This window comes from Sinocyclocheilus rhinocerous, unplaced genomic scaffold, assembly GCF_001515625.1.
Source record: "Sinocyclocheilus rhinocerous isolate Xijiao unplaced genomic scaffold, SAMN03320098_v1.1 scaffold2245, whole genome shotgun sequence".
Taxonomy (NCBI): Eukaryota; Metazoa; Chordata; class Actinopteri; order Cypriniformes; family Cyprinidae; genus Sinocyclocheilus; species Sinocyclocheilus rhinocerous.
In genome coordinates this window covers 9374-20928 of record NW_015637544.1, presented here as the reverse complement: position 1 = coordinate 20928, position 11555 = coordinate 9374, and the positions used below count along the sequence as shown (strand labels likewise).

Sequence of the window (11555 nt, the reverse complement as noted above, 5' to 3'; positions counted from 1 at the left end):
ATAATGCAATAACCCAAATCCCAAAGCAACCATCACTTATGCGGTTTTTGTCTTACTCCAGAGGAATGTAGGGGAAAGTATAACAGATTGAGTTCTACAGTAAGACCACCAGTTTAACAAATTCCATGTAGAAATCAGCTACAGGGCTGAAAATCAAGCACTTTCCTAAGTAGACATAGCAAAACTCTGTAAAGAAATTGTTAAATATATATTTTTTAATGATAATAAAAAAATGTGTAAAATAACTTTAGTACAATTAAAAAAATTCTCTGACAAAACTGTCAAACAATAATTTACATATCAAAAAACAAAGCAGAATGTGCATCTCCATACAGTAGTGGTGTTATATTCTAACATAAAAGAGTGTATTTTAACAAATGGGTTGAGTGAATCATTTAATGACTTATAAAAGATGATGCAACCATCTTATGGTTATGTATGAATCCCGGTTCCCTGAGATGGAAACAAGAGACTGCATCAGCATCATGACCAAAATTCCCTCAAATGGTAACTGCACAACAACTCATAGAAAAATCCTAACTAGTGAATTAATTACAGAACACATACAGAGTGATACAAATAGTAACAAGTCCCAGTGCTATAGACCTCACACTAGCCCTATTGGTGTTTATCCAATCACATCTGACGATTGAAACTAGCAAATTTTACATATTGAACAATTTTATTTACAATTAGAATTAATTTATAATCATTTTAAAGGGCCATGAACTAAGAAATCAAAATTCCCTTGATCTTTTGACATTTGAGAGGTCGTTGTACTATAAAACCATCCTGTAAGTTTCAGAACTCAAAACATACTTGTTAGTCTAAAAACAGCTTGTATTGAAACCAGTCTGCCAAAACGACAGCTTGTGGAAAGTACCACTCTATGATGTAATAGTGTGGCTAAACACCGCCTCCACAGAAGAAGATCAACACCTGCTTCTACATCGCTGCCTGTTTAGCCCCGCCCACCGATTTGCACATGTAGTGTTTACGAGAGAGGCGAACACGCAGATCTACAGAAGTCAAACAATAAAGAGGCTGCGAAGACAACAAGACACTGTGCAGTGCAACGTTGTGGAATATCAGTCTTTGCATTGCCTTCCCTCTGATCCCAACGTTAGGAAAGAGCTGATTAACTTCATTTTTAATGAAGTTTCAGACCACCACAATAAGAGCTTGGTCCTTTGTTTACTTCATTTTACTTTGGATTCATTTACAAACAAGGTACAATTCGATGCAGGAATTTCAGAACGATTGAAACTAAAAGACGATACTGTGCCGACTATATTGGATACGATTTTGCACCACACAAGTGTGAGTAACTGTTTTCATTACATGGTCAATATTGCTTTGTCCGTTATTATAGATCGTTTGATATGTACTGAGTATTTAAGTATTTTTAACCTAAATCTGATGGCCATTTTTTCTGAAAGTGTTACAACCTACCTTACCTCCATCTCTTTGTATTTTACACTGATGCACATATTAGGTGTAGGTAGTAGATTTCGAAAAATCGTTTGAAAAGTTCAAAAGAAAGAATTCATAGCAGATAAATATGTGACATTATATCACAGTAACAGATGTTGAAATAAAACACTACCTGATCTCCCTGCAGTTGCTGAATAAATGGATGTCAACACTCATCAGTCGCATTTACCAACTGCATCTTTGTCTCCCTTGGTCTAGTGGGGTGGTCTAGAAGCAGGACAGTTAAAAAAGACAAATAGTGAGGGAGGACTGGTCTGCATCAAAGCAAAACATGTAACCATATCCCAGACACCCTTAGAAAAAAGACTCTTACATATCTTAGATAGGCACAGTTCAAACACACATCTGTATGTTTAAATCTTCCTGCCAGAAAAACACTGACTACATTTGTAAGAATAATTGGAGCACCATCATGCAGCATACTGAAACACTTTTCACACAGATAGTAAAATGCAAGGTTGGATTATGGTGGAGAGGATGGGGGGTGTCGAAAGATTGATGTCAGTGCTGGTAATGAATCAGCCATTATCTGTGAAACTGTGGTGTCCTTGAACTCCAAGGTTTGCCATATGTTATAGAGGACAGAGGGTCTGTGGAAAGGTGAGCACCTTAATCAGTACTGTTTCTTTGGCTCAAAACAGGTCAGTGAGACCTTGGTGGATTTGAGACAAAGAAACCCCTTGGGACCAGTTTGTGGGTCCAGTAGCTAGTTCCAGTGTGGTGAATGGTCTTTTTACATCAATAACCATTACTATAACCAACTATTTTCAAACGGTGTAAAGCAGTGTTTCTTCAGAAATGCAAAGGGAAATAAATAGTTTTATGTTATAAAAACATGCATTTACTATACTTGTTTACTATAGGTTCGTATAAACTATTAATTAAAATGATTTATTTACAGCATACCACAGATGTGATACATAAACATTAGGTTTAAAATGACCAAGAAAACTTTTTTTTTTGCAAATGAAGAGTTTATTTGCAAAAACAGATAACTCCATTTTTTTTTACATTTTCAAAAATCATGTTTTTTATTATGTTATCATGTTTTTCTTGTTTTATTGTGTTAGTTAGCTGTATTTTTTAGTTATTTTTTAACCTAACCAAAATAACCCAACTGCAGTTTGATTGAGATTAACTGGAATGCACAATGGAAAAAAACATGATTTTTGAAAATTGTTAAAAACGGAGTTATCTGTTTTTGCAAATGAACTCTTCAAATTTTAAAGATATTTAACCTTTTTTACAGCTCTATTTCCGGTTGCAAAAGTGAACCGACCCTCTTAGAGACAAATTTTGCAATGATAGATATGAAATGTGTGCTAATGCACTGCTCCACACGTCTACTGCAAATGAACATGTACTTTGCAGACAAAACACAAGTCTAGGATCCCACTCTGGAGTCCTTCTGTGGAAATAAAAAATAAAAAAAAGTCTGATGAATTGTATTTAATGTGCACTTGTAGTGTACTTCAAATCTTAAAAGTATATTAAAAAAAACTTTACTTGAAAATACTCATATTTTTACAGTGAAAATAGAATCTATCGCTATTTGCACTTAGTGAAAATAGCTTATCGCTAAAAAAAAATACTGCTATTTTCACTTAGTGTAAATATCATCTATCACTAAGAAAATATGCTATTTTCACTTAGTGTGAATAGCATATATTTTTGCACTCCGCAGCTGCAGTTGAACTGCAGTGTAATTTTTTTTTTAACTATGTGCGTCGCCGCACCAACTTTATTCTTGTACAGGTGCTGCAGTACATGAAGTGTTTCTGTTGCTTCATGAAAACGTCTCTGAAATGTCTGTATTTGACAAATATTGCATTTTATTCACTTAATCTGTAATTAAGTATGCAAGTACTGTGCAAACATCTCTACGGGAAGCAGAAAGTTTCCAACTTCACGTCTACGCTTTCAATTGACCTATCGGTAAGCACCGCCCCCCTTAGTAGCTGTTGCTAACTCGGACAAACAAACGGAGTTGCTAACTGTCTTACTATGAACCTTGTCCCAAGATGTTTTTGATAAATTTCGGACACAGAAGGACCACCATTCAAGTGGGACTTAAATATGCCATGGAGGGATATCTAAAATATTTTAGAATAAATATGGTGGGTAACAAGATTAATTTGGAAGCGAGGTTTTACAGATCACAATGTTTTACTCACCCTCGAAGCATCCTAGGTGTATATGACTTTCTTCTTTCAGACGAATCCAGTCAGAGTTATACAAAAAATTGTCCTGGCTATTCCAAGCTCTATCATTGCAGTCAGCGGATGTTGCAGTTCAACAGTCCACAAGTCGTCAAATAAAGCGCACATCCATAATAAAACAGGCCTCACACGGCTCCGGGGGGGCCATCCCGTCATCCGTAGTCCTTCAGACTTATGATCCTGCGGCTCTGCCCCAATCGGTCCTCCTCGAGTTTTGTGAGCGAGCGACCGCTCGCCTCAATATCAAATGGCCAGTACTTAAAATGCGTCGTACCAGGAAAAGGACTCGTATGACGGGAGACTTTTCGGAGCTTTCCCCGGTCCTAGAAAGCTGCTTCTCCCCGTCTTTTGATTGCAAAATTGATTGTTTTCCCGATCATTCATCAGGCCTCTTATTAAGCCCACAGCATCTCCTCCCTGCCATCCGCTTACCAGCGAACTGCTGGTGGACATGGGATAACAAAAGAAAGGGTCGCCATCACCCGCGTTCTCTGGGGGGAGTTACTCACGGTGAATCACCTTGTTCTCCGTAATGCCCGTCAAACTGTCCGAACAAGCGGGCGCTCTATGGCTCTCTCGGTGGTTGGATAGCATGCACTGTGGCTTAATCTTTCCGGTCTCCCTGAAAGAGAATCGCCGGTCGAGCCTGACCAGGCTCTCTTCAGGCCTGCCGTAGCGCTAATACAGCAGCGCTGCGACGATACGGAAAAGGAGGATGAGGGTTTTAAACTTCACCTTCCTAGGAAGCCTGCGCCGCGCCGGATTCCCTCTGTGCGGCCGGATTAAAAACAAAAAAACCCCAAAAAACCCTCAATCCCACTGATTTGTTGCACAGCCACAGGTAGCTTTGAGTTCAAGTTCACGGGCGGCCAGCCCTCCGGACACCAGTTCTGCCCTCGTATTTCCCCGTTTAAACAACGGAGGTTATCTGTTGGCGGAGTCATGGGGTTCAGTGTTGGCACGGGCTGCACTGTTCCCAGTGTAGCCCAGTGCTTGTCTCCCCGTTGTCAGAGCGGAATACAGTGAGGAAAAAGTGCACAAGCAGTGTCACCACACAGCTCCCTTCACACTTCTCTCACAAATTCAATAAAGGCTTCGGTTTCAGTGTTGCCCAACACACACAAAAAAAAAAAAAGATAATCAAACGAATCACATGATTTCGTTAATAAGAGAGAACATCTCTTTACAGCCCCACATGTCGCTCCTTCGTTACCCACGAGATGGCGCCATTGTACCACAAATTAGCGAACCGGCTGAACTAGCAGCTCTAAGCAGTTCTCCGGTTTGTGTGGGGATGCTTGCGAATCACATACAGTCTGGCTGTCTTTGTCAGCTCCCGAATGGGTGATTCACACAACCCCTGTGTTCCCCAACACAAAAAAACACAAAGAACACAATAAAACAAACGAATCATATGAATTCGTTTCAGGGAGAGTACATCTCTCTGCAGAGAGAGAACATCTCTCTGAACCCCTGCATGTCGCCCCTAGTCTGTCCACTAGAGGGCACCATTGCATCACAAATGAGCCAACTGGGCGCACGCGAGTATGCCAGCGCTTCCCCGGCTCTGGTGGGGACACTCGCGAGTTACAAGTCGGCCTGGCAGACTGTTTCGGCTCCCGAGTCGGTGATGCGAACTGTAATGCAGGGCTACAGATGGCAGTTTGTAATAAAACCCCCGCATTTCAATGGTGTCTTTCCTCTCACACGGAGGAGAGCGCCGCTCACATTCTGAACGAGGAAATCTCTTCCCTTCTATTAAAGGGAGCGATTCAGGTGGTGCCCCCCAATCTGATAAATCAAGGATTTTATTCTCGTTATTTCCTGGTTCCAAAGAAGGACGGTTCTCTCCGCCCCATTTTGGACCTAAGAGTGTTGAACAAACATTTGAGGAAATACAATTTCAGAATGTTAACCCACGGCACTCTGACCCGCGCCATAAAACAGAACGACTGGTTCACATCGGTCTATCTGAAAGATGCTTTTTTTCCACATAAGCATTTATCCGCCCCACAGGAAGTTTCTTCGTTTCGCCTATCAAGGCATATGTTACGAATTCACAGTCCTCCCATTTGGGCTCACCCTAAGCCCAAGGACTTTTTCTCTGTGTGTGGAGGCAGGCTTAGCTCCCCTGAGAATGTCAGGTCTGCGGATTTTGACATACATAATTGATTGGCTCATTATAGCAGAATCATAGGTGAAAGTACTGCAGGACACCCGTTGTGTGCTCACTCACATCACATCTCTCGGGTTCAGGGTGAATTTGAACAAAAACAACCTTACACCCAGTCAGAGTGTGATTTTCCTGGGCCTGCACGGCAGCTCTGCGCTACTGGAGGAGCGCGGGCTTTTATGCACAGGGAACCCCTTTGGGGACGATGATGTTGCGGAAAGTCGTGACAACAGATGCGTCCCTAACAGGCTGGGGTGCCACCCAGGAGGGCAGAACGGTGAACGGTTTGTGGCCAAGCAGACTACGTTCAGCGCACATCAATTATTTAGAGCTTATGACCATATGGAAAGCTCTGAATTATTTTCTGCCTCGCCTGCAGGGGCATCATGTGCTCGTACGCTGTGACAATACCACAGCGGTAGCATATATCAATCGCCAGGGTGGTTTGTGCTCATCGAAACTTCACTCTCTAGCTCACAAGCTTTTAGTGTGGAGCAGGCCGTTTTTCCTGTCGTTACACGCGACTCATGTTCCAGGCATTCTGAACAGAGGTGCGGAGCTTCTATCAAGGGCAAATCCACTCTACGGAGATTGGCGCCTCCACCCTCAGATAGTGGGCTTGATATGGATGAGATTCGGACCGGCAACCGTAGATCTATTCGCCTCGCGCGAAAACAGCCATTGTCCCATGTTCTTCTCGCTAAAGGACGTGGACGCACCCCTCGGGGTCAACGCACTGGCCCACCCATGGCCCAAAGTGCTGCTGTATCCTTTTCCTCCTCTGTGCCTGATAACTCCAACACTGGCCAGGGTGAGAGAGAAGGGCCTGTCTCTCATTCTGATAGCACCCAGGTGGCCCAAAGCACCGTGGCTGGCAGAGATAATTCCTCTGTTATATGCCCAGCCATGGCGCCTCCCCCTCGGCACAGATCTATTATCTCAAGCGAACGGGGAGATATATCACCCACACCTGGACAGGGTGGCTCTCTGGGCCTGGCCCGTGAGAGGACAAACTTAAACGCGCTAGGGCGTTTCCCCCGCGTGTGGTTGCTACTATACAGAATGCCAGGGCCGTGTCTACTCGGTCCTTATATGGCTGTAAGTGGCAGGTGTTTGAAGGGTGGTGTGATGGGCGTCGTCTCACATCATATCAGTGCTCAGTTCCTGATATTTTGTGTTTTTTACAAGACCTTATGGATAAAGGGAGGTCTTTTTCCACCATTAAGGTCTACCTGGCGGCTATTTCTGCTTGTCATGTGGGCTCTGAGGGCTCAACGGTCGGGCAGCATCCTCTAATCTGCAGATTTATGAAGGGTGCTCGTCGTTCTTTGCCGGTTATCAGGAGAACTGTTCCTGAATGGGACCTCTCCATGGTGCAGGAGGCTCTGTCTCAATCCCCTCTTGAGCCCCTGGGAAGTATTTCCCTGAAGCTGCTGTCCTTCAAGACAGCTTTGCTCTTGGCCTTGGCTTCAGCTAAACGCATCAATGAGCTACATGCACTCTCGGTCCATTCCTCGTGCAATAAATTCTCTCTTAGTGGAGATAAGGTTTTTCTTAAGCCTAACCCGGCTTTTTTGCCTAAGTGCTTCCCTGCGTTTACATCGGAGGTGGTGGAGCCGTCCGCTTTTCACCCTCCACCTTTTTCTTCCACCGAGGATCAGAGGTTGAATGCTCTGTGTCCGGTTCGTGCATTATAGCCGTATATGACCAGGACCAGTGCTTTCCGGAAGAGCGACCAACTCTTTATTTCATGGGCACCCCCGCACAGGGGGAGTCCCATATCTAAGCAACGCCTCTCACATTGGCTTGTGGAAGCTATTGCTTTGGCATATGAATCGATGGGTGTGCAGCCCCCAGGGAACATCAGAGCTCATTCCACAAGGGGCTTAGCCGCCTCTTGGGCCTTGTTCGGGGGAATGTCACTGCAGGACATCTCCTCTGCTGCCAGCTGGGCCTCTCCCCATACGTTTGTGCGTTACTACCGACTGGATGTCACCAAAACTTCGGTAGCACATTCTGTTTTAGGGGTGGGGTCTTCATAGCTCCTTGTTACCTTCCTCTCTTCCTCCCATTTACACATTGTAGTAAAGGAATGAAGGGTGAGTGGGCCGTCGGGTCACGCACATTCCTGTCACCAAGCATGCATTTATTTTCCTGCCTGGATGTTTCATATGTGTTGCTGGATTTATTTACATGTGTGGGCCTCATACATGTTTCATGTCCTGCCTGTGCACAGCAGTCATGTGTGTGTGTGTCAGGATTGTCAGGTGCATGATTATGGGACGTGTCAGGCACCGCCCCCTTGGGGTGACCGTCCTTCTCTGGCTTACAGAACCTCACTGTGAGTGTATTGGGCAATCGGGGAGCTGTCCATGTCTCTCCCATAGGTGGATCTCGAACACGAGATGATGAAAGAGAACAATAGGTTACTGTCGTAACCCCGGTTCTCTGAAACATCGAGTGGAGAGATCCACCAGCTTTGCCCCGCTTGCCGCACGAGAAGCGAATATACTTACTGGAGAATAGCGTCGCGTGCAGGCCTTATATGCTCTCAGGTAAGGGGGTGGGGCCTTACCTGGCATTGGCTGCGCGCTTCTGTCTGTCTAGCCAGACTTGGTGCAATTGGATGCTTCTGCAGAGGTCAGGTACGGATGCCCTTCCCATAGGTGGATCTCTCCACTCGATGTTTCAGAGAACCGGGGTTACGACAGTAACCTATTGTTTCACAATGTGTCTCAAACTTAAATACAAATTTTACATATTTGTCTGCTTCAAAATCAAGTGTTTTAAAACCTACTACTCATTCCTAAACTGTGTTAATTACTTTCAAAGACTGAGAACCACTTATTTCTGCAGGCTGTGTAATGAAGTCAACAGATCTTCTCACCTGTGGTTCGTCTTTGAATAGCGTGAGTTATGCTCAAGTATCCGAACAAACACGATAAAACAGCAATCAACGAGAAATACACTCGAGCTGTCATCCTCCCGACTTCGATCTCACAATGATCTCTGCTGGAAAATGTGCTGAATTGGTGCGTCAGGAGAAGCGGACAGCGAAGCGCACGAAACTAAAACGAATACGTGTTGCTGCAATATCAACCTCTATAAAATGGGGTTTTAAAGATCCATGGAGATCAGGTCAATTCCCTACCGTGATCAAACTCACCTGGCTGTAGTTTTCTTGTAATCTGGAAAGCGTTGATTAGCTTGTTCAGGTGTGTTTGATCGGGGTTGGATGATCTGAATGCCGAGGGGGGGCGGATTTGGGAGGGGACAGAAAATCTCTAAACTGTTTGAACAAACTGGGAAAGCATGCCATATTGAAAAGATCTCCAGTAAGCGTTATGCAAAATTCCCATGACCACATCCCTGACAATTTCCCTGACCACATCGACCATTTCCTTGACCACATCCCTGACCTTGGCCACATCCCCGACCATTTCCTTGACCGCTTTCCTGACCCTGGCCGCTTCCCTGGCCCTGGCTGCTTACCTGGCTCTGGCCGCTTACCTGGCCGCTTCCCTGGCCATAGCCGCTTCTCTGGCCCTGGCCGTGACCGCTTCCCTGGCCCTGACCGCTTCCCTGGCCCTGACCGCTTCCCTGACCATGGCCGCTTCCCTGACCCCGGCCGCTTCCTTGATCGCTTTCTCTGAGCCTGGCCGCTTCCCTGACCGCTTCCTTGACCGTGGCCGCTTCCCTGACCCTGGCCACTTCCCTGACCCTGACCGCTTCCCTGACCGCTTTTCAGGCCCTGGCCACTTCCCTGACCCTCGCCGCTTCCCTGGCCCTGGCCCTGACCGCTTCCCTGGCCCTGACCGCTTCCCTGACCATGGCCGCTTCCCTGACCCCGGCCGCTTCCTTGATCGCTTTCTCTGAGCCTGGCCGCTTCCCTGACCGCTTCCTTGACCGTGGCCGCTTCCCTGACCCTGGCCACTTCCCTGACCCTGGCCGCTTCCTTGATAGCTTTCTCTGACCCTGGCCGCTTCCCTGGCCATAGTCGTTTCCCTGACCTTGACCGCTTCCCTGACCGCTTCCTTGACCGTGGCCGCTTCCCTGACCCTGGCCACTTCCCTGACCCTGGCCGCTTCCTTGATAGCCTCCGGTATGGGACATTGACCCGGCTTTACTGCGTAGACAAAGATAGTCAGCTTTAGTTTGTGCATATAGACAATATGCCACTTCTATATGCAGCACGAAACACTCAAAGCAGGAGTAGCAAGTTTTACCTACAGTGAATTATATTCCAAGTATTATTCCTCTATTTTGGAAAGCCAATCTGTGCTTAAAACTATCCTAATGGATGAATTCAAACCTACTTTAGACGAGAACAACAAAACGCAAAGTCTCTGCTTAAAACTTACATTGAATTCAATGTGTTAATCGTGTGTGTGTTTCTTTTTTTGGAACGTAGCATCCATTATAAACTGAAAACAGGCAGCATGCAAACAGGCCCACAGTCAAATCGACAGCATTTGTGTCCTCCAGGGCAATCTTTATCAGAAGAACATCCTCGACGGGACGGCACGACCGTCAGCCTCGCCGGACAGAAACCGTTCACTAGAGGATTCAAGAAGATCATTAGGTGATCATTAGGGGAATCCATTAATGGATTCAGCATTTGTAAACCAGGGGTTTCACAATGTGTCTCAAACCTAAATACAAATTTTACATATTTGTCTGCTTCAAAATCAAGTGTTTTAAAACCTACTACTCATTCCTAAACTGTGTTAATTACTTTAAAAAACTGAGAGTCACTTATTTCTGCAGGCTGTGTAATGAAGTCAACAGATCTTCTCACCTGTGGTTCGTCTTTGAATAGCCCGAGTTATGCTCAAGTATCCGAACAGACACGATAAAACAGCAATCAACGAGAAATACACTCGAGCTGTCATCCTCCCGACTTCGATCTCACAACGATCTCTGCTGGAAAATGTGCTGAATTAGTGCGTCAGGAGGAACGGACAGCGAAGCACACAAAACTAAAACGAATACGTGTTGCTACAATATCAACCTCTGTAAAATGGGGTTCTAAAGATCCAAGGAGATCAGGTAAATTCCAACCCTGATCAAACTCACCTGGCTGTAGTTTTCTTGTAATCTGGAATGCCTTGATTAGCTTGTTCAGGTGTGTTTGATTGGGGTTGGATGATCTGAATGCTGCGTTCACGCCATGCCATAATAATTAATGTAGCCTAATTACGAGAGGATTATGAGTTTCTATGGCAACACTATCAACTGCAAAATGAATCTGCAGTGGTCAGGTGGTACAGCGATTATGTTGTGGTACCAATAAGTGTGTTCGGCATCATGCTGTGCAGACCGAAGCAGTACGTGCCGGTTCTTCTTCTTCTTTTTTTTTTTTAATTAACCAGAACAAAATATACAACAGTAATATACAAGAGTACACAAGCCAATTATTCAGTAATCAACAACTGTTGAAAAATATTACAAGTCCTTTTTGCTTTTTTATTAACAATGTTCTCCAAACTGGTGCAGTAGTCCTTAAGTCTCCTGAAGAAAATGGATGAAATTTGGCTTGGACCCTGACCTTCTTATGTATGTGAAATTTTCCCAAAATAATAAAAATATGTACAAGAAAAGGAAAGTTATTATTATTACGTTCATTGGATTAATACATAATTATCACAATTATTTAACTTGAATTTTTG

The 11555-nt window shown here is 44.6% G+C and overlaps 1 pseudogene; it reads left to right on the top strand.

Annotated features, from left to right (window-relative positions):
• Window positions 1-5235: 5235 nt before the first annotated feature.
• On the top strand, window positions 5236-7996 carry LOC107749027 (uncharacterized; annotated as a pseudogene).
• The last annotated feature ends 3559 nt before the right edge of the window (window positions 7997-11555 follow it).